General features: G+C 41.9%; 1 protein-coding gene and 1 long non-coding RNA gene across 3 annotated transcripts in view; one reads left to right on the top strand and one right to left on the bottom strand.

Annotated features, from left to right (window-relative positions):
* opn7b (opsin 7, group member b) overlaps window positions 1–19631 on the bottom strand; it is a 101565-nt gene that overhangs the window by 59761 nt on the left and 22173 nt on the right. The gene's annotated exons all lie outside the window — the stretch shown is intronic.
* LOC309696334 lies at window positions 17127–19027 on the top strand. Its single transcript, XR_014273428.1, has 3 exons — window positions 17127–17440; window positions 17640–17727; window positions 18431–19027. It is a non-coding gene; the product is annotated as an uncharacterized lncRNA (long non-coding RNA).

Here is a 19631-nt window from a genome sequence, read left to right as displayed (position 1 = left end):
TCTTCTTGGCGATGGGGATGATGGTGGAGGTTTTGAGGCAGGGCGGGACGGTGTTTGATGACAAGGAAAGGTTGAAGATTTTAGTGAAGACTCCGGTCAGTTCGTCAGCACATGCTCTGAGAACCTTTCCATGTATTCCATCAGGACCTGCCGCCTTCCTGGTATTCACTGACCTTAGAACACACCTCACTTGGTGCTCCCTAAGTGTTAGTGTGCCAGTGCTGGGGGCGGGTGGAAGTGGTGTGGCAGCTGAGGGCTTGGTCGTCTCAAAGCGAGAAAGAAAAGGTTTAGATCCTCAGCCAGTGAGGCATCAGTCCTAGATGTTGCCTGGTTATTGCTTCTGTAGTTGGTAATGTGATTGATCCCCTGCCACATTTTTCTGGGGTCGTTGTCAGCAAAGTGATCTTCAATCCTCCTCCTATAGGCAGCCTTAGCTTTCCTGATGCCTCTACTCAGGTCTGCCCTGGCCGCCCTATACGCAGCCCTGTCCCCTGACTTGAAGGCAGTGTTGCGGCTTTTTAGGAGGGATTGCACTTCGCTATTCATCCAGAGTTTTTGATTTGGAAACACCCTGACCCTTTTGTTGACGGTGACATTGTCAACACAGTTCCTGATGTACGAGAGTACAGTGTCCGTGTACTCCTGGAGGTTGTGGCTGGAGAATAAATCCCATACAGTTGTTGAGAAGCAGTCCTGCAGTTGAGAAAGGGCTCCTTCAGGCCAGGTTTTTATTGTCTTTGTCTGGGGCTTTGTTTTTCTCAGCAGGGGGGTGTAGGTGGGGGTGAGGGACATGCAGAGGTGGTCAGATCCAGCCAGGTGGGGGAGGAGTGTCGCTCTGAAAGCATGCCTGATGTTTGAATAGACATGGTCCAAAGTGTGTTCTCCTCTCGTAGCAAAGTCCACGAACTGGACAAATTTAGGAAGCACAGTCTTTAGGCACGCTTTGTTAAAGTCGCCGGCGACAATAAAAACCCCATCGGGGTGGGCAAGCTGTTGTTTGTTTATGGTGTTGAGCAAGAGGCTGAGAGCCGTGCTAACGTTAGCATCCGGCGGTATTTTTACCTGAGTTGCTGTTTTGTATTTTTGTAAACAGTATTAACGGGAGAGGACGTGGAAACGCTACCGCTGCTGCTGGGTTGAGCTTCGCTAGTCCGGAGCGGATCAAAAACACGACATTCGTTGAAAGCAATCGCGTGTTTTTTGAGCAAATGCTTTTGCATATTCGTAGTGTTTCCTCCCTTTGATGAAATCTCTACTTTGCAAGTATTGCAAGTTGCCCTGTTGTCATCCTTTCTCATAAAGTGTAACCAAACTTTTGAGCGTTTGTGCCGCTCAGGCGCCGTGTTTCCTACTGGGTAAAAGACGCTACTCAACGTGATGACGTCATTCGGGGCGACTGGAATCGATAAGGGAATCGTTTTTAAAAGTGGCAAACGATTCCAAGGAATTGAAACAGTGGGAACCGGTTCTCAACAAGAACCGGTTTTCGATACCCATCCCTAGTCCCTCCATTTAGAAAGGCAGAGGCATCACGGTGTAATTATTTTACGTGTAGTTTTTTTTTTCATGTGTAATAATATTCAACATTGCTGTCAATACATTTTTCAAAAAATGCCTCTCTGTGCAAAATGGGTTTAAAAACATAAACAACTGTGGGATAATGTTTGTCTGTGATTTGAACAGCCCAGCGCTGCTCCCGACGAAGGAAAAAACATTTCTGCAGGGGAGACCTACCTTGGCACTTGTGCAGGTGAAGCCAAAGGGAAGATATGCTTCACCATATTTTCTAGTCTTTGGCTTAGAATGAAGTTGGTTTGGAAACATATTCAGATATGCTTCATCTCATGCTTTGCGTTTCTGTGGGCGCCCCGTGCTAGCAGTGTCCAAGCGTTTTGTCCCTGTTAGGTATTTTGATACCATAGTAGCATTTACAGGATATTGTTTTATACAGGAAAACTGTTACTCAATAAGGCCCAACTACTAGTTGTTTTTCTCTTTCTCTGTGACCCAAGAATTAATGTGTAGGACTCACAAGCTGGTACCCCAAGGTCGAAAACACCACAGAGATGAGACCACTTCCTTACTCCCATCCTCCCTTTTTCTTTATCTCCTGGAAAAGGCTCGTTAAAGGCTAGGTGGTTTGTTTCAGAATTCACTGATGAAAGAACTCTGTATTTTATGTCTAGGAGTGTATTTTGCTGGGATGATCATAAATTGTAGCTGAACTGATAAACTACACAAGGGATACTTTGCTCAGAAGGCAGGAAGACGTTTCCTTATTTGGTCTGTACCGGTTTGAACTGGGAAAGCTGACACACGGAACCTTTTTTTTCATCTATATAAACTGCTGTGTATCAAATAAACCTTTGAGTCGATTGGGAAGACAACCTGAAGCAGTCTGTGTTTCCTTGTTCTCCCAAGCTGCTCCCGACGTCGTAACTAACCCAGCTGAATGGCATACCTGAGTGTTACTTTGAATAATTAGGAGTCTTATAAGGAAAGGACAAACTCTGCTTATCGCTCACGCCACGGAGGAAACCCGGGAAGGCAATTTCCTTCAGTCCCCCCCCCCTTTCATTCCGCGCCCCCCCTGCAATGGCTCTGCGGGCCCTACACTTTGGGAAGGTCTGGGTTATGGCAAGGTTGGTTAAGTATTTTCCATGATCCGAATTGGTTAGCAGACAATCTGGCAAAGGCTGGTTGAGAACAGTCGTCTTAAATACAGCTGATCTGATTAGCTCCAGGTGGGAATCCTGGGAGGAGCGATGAAGGCTCCACCCAGAGGGGGAATTACTGTGACTCACCCAGACTATGATATTTACTTGTTTTTGCTAATGAAGAAAGGTAGGCCTAAGAAGTACAACAAGCTGTTCATACCTGAGGCCTTAGAAACTCCCAAGAAAATACTCACAGCCTTGACAAGCTGTTCTCCACTGAACCATCCGAGGTGTACTCTCAGTAAAAATCTGAAAACAGCCCCACCAAGGCTGGAGACGGAGCAATACTGGAAGAGCATATTGGAGGACACAACCCATAACAACAACGCCCACAGACCACAGCAACCTTCCTGAACAGAATCAAGTAACCACCATAGCTGCAGACATCCAAGAAAGAATCTCAAGCATGAAGAGTTGGACAACACTAGGCCCTGACAAGATGTACCTCTTGGCTTAAGAAGCAAAATGCACTCCATGAGAGTTCGGCAACAGAAATGAACCAATTGCTAATGGATGAGACACACCCAGAGCTGCCAAAAGCCAGACAGTTCTGATCCCCAAGGATCCACAGATGTGATCAGTCAATAGCCTCAGCACGGCATGCAAGCTCCTGTTGGACAGGCACATTGCTCAGTCATTACATGAGCAGCGTTGAGAAAGTGGCAAAACACCAGAGGGAAAACACAAACTACTAATAGACTGATAGAGCACCCACTGAAGAGTGTAAGACCAGACTGACCAATCTGTGCATCTTGTGTACTGACTACAGTAAAGCCTCAAAAGAATGCCTCACACATTGATCCTGGAGAGTCCAAAACTATACATGATCAACAGGAGCAGTCTCTTGGTCTACCACACCAGGAAAACCCCCAGACAATCCATCACATGCACATACTGTAACAGCAGGGTTCAAGATGCTAGCTGGCAGGGCATCCAAGATCTCTGTCCAGAAGAGCGCAGTCCTCAGGAAAAGTAAAGACAATGCAAAGACAAAGAACAAGTCAGGGATGAAGCAGGAATGACCTGACTTTTAATGAGTGCTTTATCAATACTAACTTCTGATCCAAAATTTAGATAATGTTGATACCAATTGTATACTAAAGAACTGATGGAGAGATAATATTTAATAAATGTAATAATTCACAATTTTCCCTTTATTCATTTGTCATTTCAGACATACAAATTATTTTGAATCATTTTATCCTGAAGTGTACAACCATCTCGTGTTTTCAGAAGGACTAATGGCATTGACCATTCCTTTTAGTTTATTCGTACTGTGCTTACAAGATAAGTTACAAGGTAAGTTATTAACTGTGCCCATAATTCAGTCATATTGCAATTCAGTCAGAGCATGCTGGAAAAAAAACTTTAGCATGCACCCATGGCTTACTCTGAGGCAATGAGTATAATGTGAATACTTTTTAGTACTTTACATATATTTAAACGTTTCTTACTTGTTTTTATTTCTTTACCTTGTATAACTTATAATGTAGATATAGCTCCGAGCAGAAAATACTTCTCCTGGGACTGCAATAATAAACGGTAAAGCAGAACAGATAGCAGATCACTCTTTCAAACTTATTTTAATTTAACTGTGTAACCCACAGTGTTAATTTCATTTTGTATAGCCTGCAGCAGCTCTGTTTGTAATTACACCCACTGTAATCAGTGCATAAAAACTTGCATTAATTCCAACATTATGTTCCTCAAGCCTTGTATGCTCCATCTCGAACGCTAATATTAAAAAAATAAATGTTTTGCTGAAGTGAAGTAATGAATTAATTAGGTTTTGTAATGCACAGTTTTAAATACCACACCCCTGAAAACAATATTTTGTACTCTTAAATGTTTTCATGCGTGCAAATAAAAATAATTATGTTATTCTGGCCAATTTATTATAAAATAGTTCACTTTTTATGACTGTTATTTGACTGTTATTATAGCCAGCCAGCAGTTTAGGAAATTGTTTTCTGATAGATTTTCACTGGGTTATCAGCTGGGAGTTAAAGAAGACTGTTCACTCTTGCAGACAGAAACAGGCCACTGGCTTCCTTCACTAAGAGTTAGAAACAGTAACTCTAGTGAGCAAATAACAGCATCAAACTGTGGCTGATCATGTGGATTTTATGGCAGATCTGTGCTGTTTCGATGTGTTCACAAGGGGAAGGTTTTTGACATCTGAACAGAGCGCCTTTCAGGAGCACTCTCTGACCTATGGAGAAAGGAAAGAAACACGGGGACAGTCTCTTCTCATATTTTTTTGGATTTCTGGATGCACAACTTATTATGGTAAAAAAAAAAAAGAAAAGAGAAAAGAAAAGAAAAAAGAACGAAAAAGTGGAATTTGAATAATATGTCCCCTGTGAATAAGTAAATGCCTACCTTATCATCTCAGTGTTTTCCAATTTCCTTGGCTTGAAGGACATTTGTGGTGATGGCGTGTGAAGATTAAATATCAAAGTTTAGTTGCTAGAGCCTGGGTTTGTTTTCCACATCAGGTTTCTTTAAAAATAATCAAACTCTGAACAGAAGATGATTTCTGTGAAGCTGTTTTAGTAACTGGCCAGTTTTGTTTATTATTATTGTGAAAAAAAGAGGGTCTCAAATGAGACATCAACTGATACACTCTTCTGACTGGGCTATCATGCACATAAAGTATCGTGTGCATGATATTACAGAGACTCTGTATCTGGCTATTAAAGTAATATTGTTTGTTTGCAAAACATGAATTTAACTGTACAAATGCATTAATGAAAAGCTTAAATTTAATAAAACAATCTTCGCCCATTTAATCTTTTGCTTGCTTCCAAAACTTCAAATGTCTTACTTGCATGTACAAAATTACACAAAAACGTCCATAAGGTTCAAGGCAGTATAAAGAAAAAGCCTTCTTCTGTTCTGTCTGCAACTTTTTAAGCTAATCTGTTGAGTGCAAATGCCAGCCCTTGTGACTGGAGTTGAGGAGCAACTTTGGCTCAGTCAGGACATATAATGGGTGCTCAAGTCTCCTCTTGTCTGGGCAGGAGACTGAAACCTTAGTTGCCCCTGATGCGACTGATGTGTGAATTTTAGATTAAAAGTGCTCAGATGTTGTACAAAAATCCTTTGAGGGCTCAAATAGAGTTGAAAAGTGCTACACAAGTACCAGACTATTTACTATTTAGTACACTTAATATAGCATGAGTCATCTGTTGGACATCTGGTAGATCATGACTCTATTGCATCTGACAGGCCAGTTGGGCTATTGATGTCACATGTGACATCAATAGCCAACCCCTTTTTGACATTTCAGTATTTGAATGTGTGCTGGGAATACTTTCTAGAGGGCAGCGGATGTGTCAGACAGCTGCAGAAAGTTAACATGTGATTAGTTAAATTAAAAAGCTGTCAGTGTCTGCTGTGCAGTGGGGTTTTTCTGTCTTGTTAAGGTCAATATTCATATTACTGCAACTGTGTACTGTCAGAATATTAGATTTAAAAAAAAGTCTTGCAGTTGTCAGTGTTTTGTGGTCTTTGTGGGCATGGATTTTTTGCATGTGTGTGTGCCTGTGTGCATTGCTCATTGTTTTGGTGCTCTGCATTGCATTAAGTGTTTTGGGAATTTAGGGTTTCAGCCTTTTTCCATTATGCTTCTGCACGAAAAGAAGTCAAACAGTGGCATTTGGTGCAGAGAGAAGCACAAGTCTCAGGTGTTATTTTATTCTGAGTGGTAGAATGATGGTGGTTGATGGTGATTCTAACTATGAGTGATGGACAGGTGTTTATTTCTAACACCTGCTCTCACCTGCTCCTCAGCACGCAGAACTGTTTAAGTCAAATCCCCAACTGCAGTTTTGTTCAGGATTATTTTCTTATGCACCTCTGAACTCTCTTTATTGAAACTGCTGTTTTTACGTCTCTTAGTGGAAGTCTTGCAATGTGCCTCTGCAAATGGGTGCTGGATCTTCTCTAGTGTCAAAACAGCAAGAAAAATAGTAAGAAAGATAGTTACGGGTAGCTAGCAAACGATTCAGCAGGAATTTTAAAAAATTGTGAAACTGTCAAATGTTCTCACCAGGGGTGATTTTAGCCAAAATGAAGTACCCCCAAAGATATCTTCCTTTTTTTCACAATATTTGCTGTTTGTGTGACACACTACTAAAAATATAAAAAGATTACAGTACTTGGTTGAAACGTAACATTTCAACAACGAAAGTATAGATACACCCCCCCACCCCAATGTTCCCTCTAGTTTTTCATGTGTCTGAGCGAACACACAAACTCCCTGAGCGGTCCCTTGGATCACTATGAGCGACATCAGACGTGTGCGCTGTGGTCACACCGGCATCTAATCCATCCAAATTACATGGTTTATTAAAATAATCAAATTACACCATTTACATTTATGTTAGACTATTTTTAATTAACTGCTTTAACCCACTTACAATGAAAATTTAAAACAAAATCTAGTCATTGACCTGTGTAGCATGTTACTAATATTGGAAGTAAAAATAACTTGAACTCCAATTTCGAAAACACAACTTACTTTTTTCTTTTCTTTTCTTTTTTATAAAGCTCTGACTTGTATTATGAGTATGAGTCTGTGGTCTGGGAGAGGGTCCTGTCTGCAAAATATAGTATATAATGACCAATGCTGGGCAATTAATTATATAGTTACTTTTTCAAAAAAGTAACTCAGTTTGGCAAATAGCAAAGTTTTTTGCAGCTATATTTTTTTAAATGCAGCCAAGGCATTTTTAAATAAACATTTCAAACTATTTACAGAACAATCAGTTGTTCTGCGTCAAATTTGATGCCACACAAATCATTTGTGACACTCCAAAAAATATTTCTGTCCACTCTGAGATAAAGGAGAACAACAGTCTGATACCTGCAGGCCTGACAACAGGAGATGTGTCACCTGTAACATTCAGCAGTCGCCTCATTGTTCTGACACACACAACAAAACTACACTACACACTAACTACACAAGATTTGCGCTAAACGTCTTAAATGTCTCACATCTCAAAGCACCGCCGTCACTCCTAAAACTTCCCCCCGTTTCTTAACAACTAGATGCCACGTTGCCATATCATTTTTTGATTGGTCGACATGGTACTTTTTTGGACGAATAGGAAAGGGAGAGGGGGGTTGAGTTTGTTTTTGCTCACAGGTGGAGAGCGCTTTCGAGCCTTTTTTCTTATAAAACGCAGTTTTTACCGTTTCTTCCCGCAGTAAATATAAACAACGGTAGTATTCAGCAAGGAAACCAAACATTGCAGATATTTTTTATCATAACTCTGGTTTTACGTGGCCTATCAACACAATTTAAAAACTGGTATAAAGTCCACACTTTTTCCGTCAATTGTTCCATCTGTCCTGCTCACACATCTCCAATGGTTGTCCACGTTGTTATTAACGTGGCTTCACTCCACATCAGCCACGCCGCTTTGCTAGCTAAAACACGGGTGTCGGCACATAAGGACGCTGTCATAGTCTGTCAACGACGTTGATTAGCTGCATATATACGAATGTAAATCGCATTACAAGGGTTACAAGTTAGTTGACTGTTGTGTTATCAGTGTTTTGTGTTCAGAATTGCCAGTTACTTATGGCATTTGGTACCAAACCAATTGGTACCAAGTGTGCTGTGACGGGGGTGGAGGAACGGCCATCCAGTCAGAGGCTGGATGCAGCGGAGTGGAGACGTCAACAGGAGGAGGATGCTGACATCAAGCCAGTGCTTGGGTGGATTGAGGAACAGCGACAACCCCAATGGGAGGAAATCGCCATGTTGTCACGGGCCACAAAGGGACTCTGGTCCATGTTTAATGCCTTGCGGCGGCACAATGGAGTGCTGCAAAGGGACTGGAAGGAACCGGCTACGGGCGAGACGAGGTGGCAGCTGGTTGTCCCGCGGGCCCTGCAGGAGATGGTGCTTCGCGCAGTGCATGGGGCCCCAGGGTCTGGCCACTTTGGTGTCACCAAAACACTCCGCCGCCTCCGGCAGGGGTTCTATTGGGCCCGACATAGACGGGATGTAGAGGAGTTTTGCCGCCGCTGTGACAGCTGTACAGCACGGAAGGGACCCACAGCCAAATCCCATGCCCAACTGCAACAGTTTCCTTCAGGGTACCCTATGGAGAGGGTGGGGATGGACATCCTGGGTCCTTTTCCCCGCACAGAAAGGGGAAACCGCTATATCCTCACAGCTATGGACTATTTCACAAAGTGGCCAGAGGCATACAGTTTACCTGACCAAGAGGCCGAGACAATTGTGGATGCCCTGGTGGAGGGGATTTTCAGCAGATTTAGGGTGTCTGAAGTAATCCACATGGACCAGGGCAGGAACTTTGAGTCCCGTGTGTTCGCGGCCATGTGCGAGAAACTAGGCTCCCATAAGACCCGTACAACTCCCCTCCACCCACAGAGTGATGGACTCGTTGAGAGATTTAACCGTACACTGGCAGAGCAACTGGCGCTAGTGACGGCTAAACACCAACGTGACTGGGACAGTCATGTTCCCCTGGTCCTCATGGCATATCGTTCGGCGGTCCAAGACTCCACTTCGTGCATCCCTGCCCTTTTGATGTTGGCCAGGGATGCTGATGGGGACCAACCAGGTCCTGACTATGCGAGGAAGCTCCAGGATCGCATGGATTCTGCTCATGACTTTGCTAGGAGGAAACTGATAAGTGCGGGGGCGCGGCAGAAGAGGAACTACGACGTCCATTCCAGAGGCCGACATTTTAAGGTGGGGGAACTGGTCTGGGTGTGCAGCCCCCAGGGGAAAAAGGGCAGATGCCCTAAGCTGAACAGTGACTGGGTTGGACCCTGTAGGGTCTGGAACGTCTGGGGGAAGTGGTGTATAGGGTAACTGCCCCCAAGGGGCCGGAGAGTCGCCCTGCACCGGGACAGACTGGCTCCCTATCGGGGTGTGGCCACTTCACTGGCACAACAGGGTGGGCCGCAGACGGACATGGACTCCACCCATACAGACTCTGCCACCACCATTGGGACAGCCCCTACTGTGAGTCCTGTGAGCCCTGGGCCCACAGCCACTTTGGGCGTGGCCCCTCCCCCACCTCCCTCCGGGCACCTTCGCCCAAGGAGGCACCATAGAGTGAGAGACTTTATCCACCCTCGTGGGCGAGGGACTTTGACGGGTCGGGGTAATGTAACGGACTGGGTTACAAGTTAGTTGACTGTTGTGTTATCAGTGTTTTGTGTTCAGAATTGCCAGTTACTTATGGCATAGTTGGACCACACCCGCAGCATGGTGATTTACTGAGTGTCCTTGAATGTGCAGTAGTCTAGAGGCCGGTTGGCCTGTCAATCAGATCAGCTACCAATGACAGAGAGTCTGGAGGAGAGCAGGTGTGTGGTTGGCTGAGAGTGTTCGGGGGGTGGGGGTTAGAGAGTGTGTGTGTGGGGCGGAGGAGAAGGAGAGTGTCGGGGGTTGTGCTGTTGCTGAGAGGCACTTTTTCGCTGTTGTTTTGGCGTTGGCTACGGCCCACAGTAGCCCGTGTTACTCTTCTAAATAAACACCGGTAACTGGAACGCTGATCGTCTGTGTCTTCTGTCGAGGGACGCTACATTACTTTCAATTCAGGTTAGATTTTTTTGTGCGCATGTGTCTCTGTCTGTCTATGGTGTCACCCCATCTGTTTGTGAATCTGTCTGTTTAGTTCAATGTCTTGTCTGGTTCCATGTGTCTGAGTTTCCTGTTTTATTGTGAAGGTCTGTCGTATGTGAGTGTGCTCAGTTTACGTTTCCCCTGTCTCGTCAGCTGTGATTTCTCCCAGGTGTGTTCCCCTCCTGTCTCTCATCCCTTGATTACTGCCATCTGTGTATTTAAGCCCTGTGTTTCTCTGTGTCAGTGTCGCGTCATACCCTCAACACGCAGACCTCGTGTAACCACACCAGCCCAGGACCTCCACATCCAGCAGGTTCACCTCCAAGATCGTCTGAGACCAGCCACCCAGGCAGCTGCTGGAACAATTGGTTTGCACAACCAAACAATTTCTGCACAAACTGTCAGAAACCATCTCAGGGACGCTCAACTGCATGCCCGTCGTCCTCATTGGGGTCTTGACCTGACTCCAGCTCGTCGCCGTAACAGACTTGTGTGGGCAAATGCTCACATTGCTCACATGGCGTCTGGCACGTTGGAGAGGTGTGCGCTTCACGGATGAATCATGGTTCACATTGTTCAGGGCAGATGGCAGCTGAGAATGTCCCAGTTCTTGCATGGCCAGCATACTCACCGGACATGTCACCCATTGAGCATGTTCGGGATGTGCTTGACCGGCGTATACGACAGCGTGTACCAGTTCCCACGAATATCCAACAACCTCGCACAGCCATTGAAGTGGAGTGGACCAACATTCCACAGGCCACAATTGACAATCTGATAGACTCCATGCGACGATGTGTTGCACTGCATGAGGCAAATGGTGGTCACACCAGATACTGACCGGTTCTGGGTCCCCAGACCCCCAATAGCGCAAAAAACTGCACATTCCAGGGTAGCCTTTTGTTGTGGGCAGTCTGAGGCACACCTGTGCACTACTCATGATGTCAGATCAGCATCCTGATGTGGCACACCTGTGAGGTGGGATGGATTATCTCAATATAGCAGATGTGCCCACTACCACACATTTGGACTGATTTGTGACCACTGTTTGGGAGGGATGGTTATATTGTGTATCTGGAATGAATTTTAGGTCTCTACGTCCATCCCATGGGGAATGGGAGCAGTAACAAAGGTGTTGCGTTTATATTTTTGTTGAGTGTATGTTCCTAGTGTTTGGTCTCCTGCTCCAGTTTAGTGTTTCTTTCCAGTGTTTCAGTCCTTGGTTCCTCTGTTCTGACTTTTGGTTTTCTTTTGGTGAGTTTAGTTTGTAGGAGGTTTTTCCCAGCAATAAAGCTGCGCTTTAAGTTTCACTTCCGTGTCTGAGTTCTGCATTTTGGGTCCACCACTCCTGCTTGCCTGCCACACAGCGATTCATGACACTTCTTAGCTGAAAAACATTACACCCAGGTAACCTGCAGTGTTGAAAACGACGATGTTTGCTACCCTACAATCCGTCCTGCTCTGTAGTAAAATCAGCGACATTTGACCGTCCTGTTGCTCCCATTGAAATTTATATAACCTATTTAAAATCTAAAACCTAAAATTGTCCTTAGCCTACTGTTGTTACCACTGTCCTGTTTGAAATGGATACTGTGGCGTGGGTGTGGTCTCTGGCCGGCTGCAGAGGAGGGGTGACGCAGTGAGCTCCCGGGGTGGCGCAGGGGCGGGGTGAACAGGTGTGCTGAGAAGTGAATGTGATTGTCACTCTTTATATGTTCACAGTGACAGTCGGAGGTGGAAGGGCGGACGTGACAGCAGAGAGCGGGAGTGACTGTGTCCCAGTGAACTGAAAACCACAGTATTAATAAAAGTATTGCTGTCCTCACACCTGTGTCCTGTGGCTACTTTACAGGACAGTAGCTAACTGACTGGATGCCCATTAACCTCATAACTCCTGTTGTGTGTGTGTGTTTGTGTAGAGAGAGACAGCCAGGTTTATAATGGATATAAGGAAGTCACATTCAGGTAAAAGTGTAAAATCAAATGATCCGTCAATCAAGAATAATGTTGGATCAGTGTTTTAATATTCATATCTTTTATTAGATGTTCATGTGGTTTGGTTATTTGCCTTTTGGTTGAAAGTACACTGAGAGAGGACTTTTTGTTAGTGAGCTTAATAGTTTTTTTTTTTCATATTAATGTCATTTTTCATCTAATTGAATACAATCTGTGTATGATTGTCAGTCCGAACAGGGAGAGAGGAACGAGGGGAATGTGAGGAGAAAGGGCAAGGTCAGGAAGAACCAGGTAAGAAAACAGACAGGGAACAGTGACAGGCAAAACAAAAACTGTTAAACCGACAAAGTGAAAAAACCTGATTTTACTCAACACAATCTGGAAGTTGTGTTCTCCCTATATTAAAGCTGCTATACAGAATCTGCAAAACAAACTGGGTTGAAACATTTTGACCCTCTTTAACAACATTCCAACATAACATTATAATTGATTGGGGAGATGAAAATTAATGATATATTTTTATGTGGTTCAGCCACAACTCTACTAAAACCTCAGCCAGTAATAGGTAGGCCAACTTTTGGACCGTCCAGTTGTCTCTATGACTGCCGCAGTACGTACGTGAGGAGCTGTAAAGAGAAGCAGAGTGCTCTGTTTATATTCTAAAAATGTTTTAAGCTTGTTTCAAAGACTATGTACAGCAGCTTTAAATGTTTTCCAAAAGCACACATACACTTACTTTATCAGTGTTTCTCAAACTTTTTACAGTGTGTACCACCTGATAAAAAATGTCAAGCTCTCCTAAGTACCACTATGAAAGCATGAAAGTCATAAATCTTACAACACAAAATTTGTATTATTAAATTAGTCAAATTAGTATCTGCAGTAAAGATTTTTTTCATGCATTGTATACGTTCACCACAGGCAAAGTTGCCTCTATTTTTATATTTTTTTTTTCTATATATTTTGTAATAATTTATTTGTAATAATTTATTCTGTTTTGGGAGTGTTTTTTTATGCATCTGTATTGGATGCATAACTGATGCAGGGACTGACAGAGACAGGGAAGAAGTCTCATTTAGGGCTGGGTATCGTCACTTTTTCCTAGAATCGATTCGATTCCGATTCACAAGGTGTCGAATCAAATCGTGGATCGAATTGATTCAATTTGATTTAAATCTGGGAAATTTTGCCTCAGACAGTTAGGAATATTATAATTCAGATCAGTACATTTACATATTTTTGTATCTATAAAAAGGAAGCTGACACTTTCCACACTTTATCAAAGGTGTGAGCATCACAGCAGATGCCTTTGTGTCAAAGTAGCTGAAGATAAAACACAGAAAAACATGAAGGTTATTTTCCAGGCCTGGGATTTTATAAAAATATTCTGCAGTACATCAAAAACAAAAGAAAACCATTAATCAACATATGAACATTACCTCTGAAGTTACAGCGGTTTTATTAGAGACATGGCGTTTTGCATTTTGTATAATTTTAAAAAGTTTAAATTTGTTCAGAAGACTATTGAACGGCAGAAATTAGGTTTTCTTTTCGGAAGTAAGTAAAAGGAAAAAAACAGCGGCCGACAGCCTGTAAACAACGGTAGACTTGTGCGTAACAAGCAAGCGAATAATGCAGAAAACAGATTTTTAAACGGGAAACTGTTCTTGAAGTACACTGAGAGAGCAAGAGAGAGAGAGAGTAAGAGAGAGAGAGAGAGAGAGCTGTGCATGAAGTGTGGAGGAAGCAAAACAGCAAAAGTCAGAGGGAATTCATGACGATGTTTTTGTGAAGTGTAGTTGGGATCTTCTTTTGCTGCTGGTTCGGTCAGTATTGTTTGGAGAGAGATAAAACGAACAGCTTTAGAATCAGCGCAAAAAGGGCGTAAACACAAAGTGCGGACCCGCCGAAACATCAGAATCAGCGAGCTGTCGGCTTTCAGCCCCGACCGTGTCCGTGCCGTCGGGTGAGAAAGGTGGCATCTCACTGATTCTGATCTGTCGGCGGGTCCGCGCTTTGTGTTTACGTCTTTGTGCAGAATCCGTGTACCTGCTCTCATTTACTGTTTTAGCTGTTTGGTGGTTGTTGAAATTTTGTGAGGTTTAACCTGAGATTCTGGCGTTTCGGGCAAAATCGATTCAGGATTTTAATGAATCCACATCACGTTATCCAAGCCATAATCGATTTTAATCGATAAATCGATTATCAAAACCCACCCCTAGTCTCATTGTGACAAGTAAAGTGTATCTTGGCTGGCTGGGCAGCTCTCTGGGTGCTCAGCACCCCCAAAGCTCTGATCCTAGAATCGCCCATGGTTCTCACCCTTCACCTTCTACACTATGGTGGGCTGTTTAACTGAAATGTTTTTGCTGTAAACGATTCTCAGTGATCATCCTTCACATTAAATTCAGGTCAGTTTGAAGCAGAAGTTGGAAGTGGTGCAGCAGTTCAAGTGGTTAGAACGTCCAGGGAGTATCATAAAAATAAGAACCACCCTGGAAGCTTTCTGGACATGTCTGAGAAGATAACCACACACTTTTGAAATGCCAACTGTCTGCAGAGAACCATTTCAGATTGGAAATCAACATTTTTGATATGCACACATTTCTGTCATGACAAATGCAAAGCATAAAGGAACCAACTTAAATAAGTTACAAATACTAAGGACTTTTATGGGGAATATTTATTCTGTTTGGGTATTCAAACTGTATTGTATAGTACTGTATGCACACCAGCCACACTATCAAAACCACTGACGGGTCAAGTGAATAATGCTGATGCTGAAGCTATTTTCTGCTGGATATTCTTGGTTTCTGGCATTCATGTCTATATTATTTTGGCATGCATCTAAACTCCATTTCTCCCCAAGCAAACCCACTCATGGGAATGGCATTCCCTGACACTAGTGACCTTCCTCTAGCATGATAATGCACCCCACCACACTGCTCAAGAATAGCTAGAAAAAACAGCACAGCAAAACTGCCCTGATCCCCATCCGACCGAGTGTACAAGTGATGCACCAGAACAACCCTGATCATAGAAGACTTTACACACAGATCTGCTGCAAACATGTGACACCCACTGTGGATGTTATCAGTCCAGATCCTGTATCCATGTGTCAATGTGTGAGGGGCTGTTTAGTCATGTAACATGACCAGTGAGGACAATGACTGCATTATTTCACATCATCACATCACCCAATGACAGTATTCTGGTAAAATAAAAAGCATTTCAAAAACAGGATCACTTGCCAAGGAAACACTTTTGAGCATATCATTGCAATTACCATGTAAACCACATCTCTGCAAGCCACCACAACTTTCAGTAATCCGTTTCCCCGATTCGCTACAAAATGCTCTGTTGTTCCAAAATAAATAAATTATAATTTTTTTTTTATATTACATTACAAGTTAGCCAGTCATGAACTTCAGCATAATGGCCTTCAAGGCTCTAACATCCTGACTGCAATGGAATGAACAGAAAACAAAAAAGCAAAAGACGACTTACTAAATTAATCCAAGAAGACATTATCACTGTAACCTCAGGCAGAGTCACTGCTCTACAGATCTCCTTAGATGAGGTCAAGATAGATAAGATTGAACACTTCAGATCAGTGCTTTATTTTAACCTCACAATAAACAACAAATGAAGTATTTGGCCTGCTGTTTTCCACAAGGATATCACTGAGGAAGAATAAAACCAAAACACACAATAGCATTTTTGTTTGTTTTCTATGAACTGCTGAACTGACCAGTTACACAGAGAGAGGGGAAAAGGGGGTCACAAATGCTTTTATAATATACAAGGAGCCTTGTGTAAGACAACAATGAAGAAACTGTTTCAAAAAGTGTACAAATTTCATAAGACACTGCTTAATTTTGTAATTCAATAAGTAAAACTTTAATGACAATCGCATATTTACGTACATCAAACCCATGTTTATATCATGGTTAAAAGTTACAAGTATCTCCATATTTCACTGGTTATAAGAACAGGCTGTGAAGGATTACCAAAAAAAAGGGCCCAAACATACAAACACATCCAAAACTTGCGTGCCATTTTTATATACCATTTTCCTTGTTTGATGGACACTGTTAAAAATGTTTTCTTAAACTCTTAAACTATCTCTTTCTTAAACTATCTATGCATTTAATCAATAAGATAAAAGAGAAAGAAGGACAATTTCAACAGCATCTCTTAGTTTCTACGTGATAAAGAAATGCTCCTGTAGTGAATGAAAAAATTGTAAATTTACTTCCTAAATTGTAAGCAGTAAAATGGAAAATCACAGAAATCTATAAATTAATTATCTTGGTGTATTGTGAATGGCTATGGGGGAAGTCCAAAATTTGTCCTACTTCATATTGTCCGAAGCCATCCAGCGGACCAAAATTGAATCTTTATCAGACCAATTCTGACCCCCGGACACTAGATTTGACACCCCGGCTATTCACCCCTAAGAAAAAGATTATGGAAAGAGGACACCTTTATAATAAAACACAAGACAAAAATATCTCATACTTGAAGGAACGTATACCTTTACGTGTACCTTTATGTACTCTCGAGGGAGACTTGATAAGAACACTGCATATGAAGGATTCATGCATTCAGGCTATTGTTTAACGTCCACATGGGAGCTGAACAATAGGCTATACTGTGTCATAAGAGTTCAGCCAAAGGAGTCTTCTTGAACTATAATAGTTAATTCAGTCAGCTGATGACAGAATGAGGACATTAATGGGATCTTTTTTTAGCAGTATTACACAATCAATGACTTTATTCAATGATGTGGTTCTTTCCGTTACAAAGAAAACTCAAATCCTTGTTTGGCACCAGGGGCGGAGCGTGGGGGTGGCTTACGGGGCTTAAGCCCGGGTTGTTTTGTCAGAAGCCCGGGGTATTTTGGAGTGTAATTTTTTCATAGTTAGATGCCTGGCTGACAACTGTATAAAACAAAAAGTACACACAATATTCGAAGCACATAGTGCACACTGTGGGAATTTACGACTGTGCGTGAATCCCCCCCTGATATTGGTATGATCCAAGCTCAGGCACTAAGCGACTGAGCGAGGGGGCGGGGCAGCTGCTGCCCGTGAGTGCGCTGTTGGAGAGACGGAGCCAGCCATACTAAGGAGAGCTTAAGTTTGACCAGGTACCAAAGCAAATCATTCGTACTGTACAAATAATGTAAATATGACGGTGCATCACGAAAGATTGATATGAAACTGATCACTTGACCAATATTATGTTACTTGCTCTTCAAGTGAATCAACAAATGGCAAAATGAAAAGCCGAACAAATGCTATTTTTTTTAGAGTCTTAGCTTACGTGTGTTTATTTCATATTTTCAGTTCTTACCCTCCCCGACTAAATCGGTTTCAGTTATGTACTGAAACATAAGAATGGACATTAGAGGGTTCTTTCAAAGAAAAAACTCAGGTAAATGTTATTTTATATATTATGCTTTGTATGTTGTTCAGTATATTTCTATGCAAAACAAGAGGGATTTCAGTACACAGCAGGATATTCACATTTGTAACCAGATATTTACATACACTTTAGGGAGAAAACATAAAACATTTTTACTGTACAACATCAAAACTTTTGTTTTAGATAAATATTGAAATATCTTTTGAATTAGTTAAATGTCAGAATAAAGAGAGACAGAGCTGTCTATTTTTTATCACTTTCATTAAATTTAGGAGTACATATACACTAAGTTTATTGTTAATTAATAAGAAAACTCCAGAGGATTCCATTCTGAGCTGAAGAAGCTTCTGATAGGTTAGTAGAGTCCATGTGAGTAAATTGGTGGCACAGCTGTGGATGCATATAAGGCAAAACACAGAGCCTGTTTCTGTGACATGGGAAAATCAAGAGATGTCAACCAAAACACCAGGAAAAGAACTGTGGAGCTCCATAAGTGTGGCTCAGTTTGAATACAATTTGGTGCCATTTGCAATTAAAAAACACAGACAGTTTCTCTCTTTACTCTTAAAGTTAACAAATATGTTTTTATATTTATCAATCTAAAAAAATAAACATTTAGTCTGATTTGATGTTACAATTAAAAAAGTGTTTGTGTTTTTATCTGAAGAGTTTGTGAATATCTGGTTTCAACTGTATATTTGATGATTGTCAGCACAAAGAGAGAGAGAGAGGAGCAGAGATTGAGATGGAGAATGAGGACAGAACAGATGAACAAGAGCAGGTGAGACACACATGTTAGTCAAATGGTTGCTTACTAAAAGTATCACTGTATCATAGGTACTCATGTATCTCGTACCTAGTGTTTCTTTTTAGGTTTGCTATTTTTCAAATTCTATATTTATTAAGTTCTGCAGGCTTGTTTGCACAACAAGGCTAAATAATTATATAAACTTTTCTCAATCTAAATAGTGTACTTTGGTAGAATTAAATAAATAAGTGTAGTGCAGGTCTATGATGATTTTTAGTGCTACTATCATCTAGTTCTGATTGTGGTTATGTCTTGGTTAAGTCCTCAGTAGTCCTGATTTTGAACTGTTGTAGTCCTGTTTTAATTCTGGATCAGTTCTGCGTCTGGTTGAATTGGGGTTTAGTCCCTGTGTCTTGATACAGCCCCGACTTCGTTCTGTCTTGCTGCTTAATTAAAAAACTAGTTTAAGGTGTCCTGCATGTGTGATATATATATTTCCCTATATGAAGTCATTCTTTTTTGAACAAAACTCAAAACAGAGCCAATTAATCTTTCAGTCATTTCTACACCCCCCCCCCCTCAAAAAAAAAAAAAAAATCCCACATGCATACTACCCTTTAGGGCTAAGCCCCGGGTGTTTCAAATGTCTGGCTCCTCCTCTGTTTGGCACAGTACTTTCTTCCCTTTTTCCAGAACCTTGGCACTGAATATGTCATACACTTTAAGTTATAAAATATGTATGATGATGTATGCGGTTCTGCTTCTCAACCGAAAACACTGACTTTCAATCAAAGCAATAAAAATATATTCTATTGTAGTCAAACTGTCGAGTTTGTACTTAAAACTTTTTGGTTTTTTATTTTAAACTAAATGTCAGCATGCTAATATACACACTTTGCAATTATGCTGATGTTTACAGCAGGAATAGAGATTACAATGCATTTTGCATAGTGAAGATCACAAACCACAAACAATTAAAGCAGATGGAGTCATGGAGTCATGTTTTGTACACAACTTGCTATGTTCCATAGTGCTGGAAAGAATGCAGACCCGCTGATGGCTCTTCCTGAAAAGTCAAAACCTCTTTTAAGTTGTTCTTCCTGAAGGAAACAAAAACTTCTTTTTTCTTATTCTTTTTTGTGGGTTGCAACAGCAGAGTCATCTA

Source organism: Aulonocara stuartgranti (genome assembly GCF_965226115.1).
Source record: "Aulonocara stuartgranti genome assembly, chromosome: 20".
NCBI lineage: Eukaryota > Metazoa > Chordata > Actinopteri > Cichliformes > Cichlidae > Aulonocara > Aulonocara stuartgranti.
Note: the sequence above shows the minus strand (reverse complement) of the source record. Positions and strands in the feature narration are given on the sequence as shown.